The sequence below is a fragment of the Dendroctonus ponderosae genome, unplaced genomic scaffold, assembly GCF_020466585.1.
Source record: "Dendroctonus ponderosae isolate FM_Combo_2020 unplaced genomic scaffold, Dpon_F_20191213v2 Dpon_F_20191213_5, whole genome shotgun sequence".
Lineage (NCBI taxonomy): Eukaryota > Metazoa > Arthropoda > Insecta > Coleoptera > Curculionidae > Dendroctonus > Dendroctonus ponderosae.
Genome location: NW_026018715.1, coordinates 52,591 through 54,249, shown reverse-complemented (window position 1 = coordinate 54,249; position 1,659 = coordinate 52,591).

Here is a 1,659-nt window from a genome sequence, read left to right as displayed (position 1 = left end):
GCAATTCACATCCCTTTCGAAGAACATTTTAGCATTTGCATTGGGGGGTAAAAATCATGTGTGAAAAATCCATGATGACTAGCCTCTCGTCGTGAGTGATAAAAATGTTGAATTCATTGAAGTCGCCGTGAACCACCCCGTACAAAGCAAATTTCATTATATTGTTCATCAGTTTGTCGTAAAGGGCCTTCACGTTGTTCAGTTCATGCACGGGATGAAGAAGAGTGCCTGAAGAAGAAGCCGTTTTAATATCTTTTAAAATGTAAAGGATTATTGATTGAGCTTTGGCCACCTCGTTTTTGCATCTAATGTGCAATTTAGAGAAAAATGTTAAATTAAAAAGTTGTAGATATTAACGTCTAGTTTAATAATATTTTTTTAAATTAAATGCCGATCTTTTTATTCCATATTCGAACTATTAGATCGAAATTTTAGTCCTATTAGAGATGCCACAAGTTGTTTTTTTCAATTTTCAATTGTTTTTAATTGACAATGATATTGTAATTAATGGTTATTGTGTTAATAACCGATGTTGGTTAAGCTTTGGCCACCCCGCTCTTGTATTTAATTTGATATTGAGAGACAAACAATTAAATGGAAAAGTTGTTGATATTAACGTATAGCATCTTTTAAGATAATACCAATTGATACAGGGTGTCTGAAATTCAAGTAGCAGACCAAACTGACATTTTTTAAATCGAACGCCGTTCTTTTTGTGGCAACATTTCCATAGAATAGAAGTTCAACAATGATCGTGAAGCGAACTAGGCAATTTTTGATAAAAACAGAGTATTGCAAAAGCATGGCCACTGGACAGCCACAACCACTGGAAAAATTTACAAAACATTCCGAAGTAATTTGTACATAAAAAAACGATAAACTGCATTAAAAAAACAATTTTACGGATTTGTTGAAAACTAGGGATTTTGTAATAAAAACAGGCTCTAGCGAATAAATGGACACTGAACACTCGCAGTCACTGGGAAAATTTTTAGAAACATTTCTAAGTAATTTGTACATAAAAAAAGTGAAAAACTGCATAAAAAACGCAATTTAGCTAATTTCTTGGAAACTATTGATTTTTTGAAAAAATCAGACTCTTGCAAAAAAATGGCCACTGAACAGTCGCAGTCACTGGCAAAATTTGAAAAAAAATCTCTAACTAATTTCTACATAAAAAAGTGGAAAACTGCATAAAAAACGGAATTTACCCAATTTCTTGGAAACTAGGAAATTCTTGATGAAAACGGACTCTCGCTAAAAAATGTTCCCGGGCCAGTGTGAATTACTGGTGAAATTTGAAAGAAATCACTAACTAATTTGTGCCCATTTCTTGAAAACTGCGAAATTTGCTTAACTTTGATACCCTTCCTCGACAGCTTTAACCACTGACAAAACTTCACAAAAAATCCCTCAACAATATTTGCACAAAAAAGGCTCAAAGCTGCGTGCAACAGCGCAATTTTACGAATATCCTGATCGCTGGGCATTTTTGTCCTGATCGCTGGGCATTGCAAATTGTGGGCTCCCAACTACCCGAGGCAGGGACAAAATTTGAAGCAAATCCCTAAACAATTTGTACAAAAATTCGGAATTTTGAAGAATTTTCAGCAGTGGAACCGGCCCTGTACGTTGGATCGATAAATAATTTGGCAACAA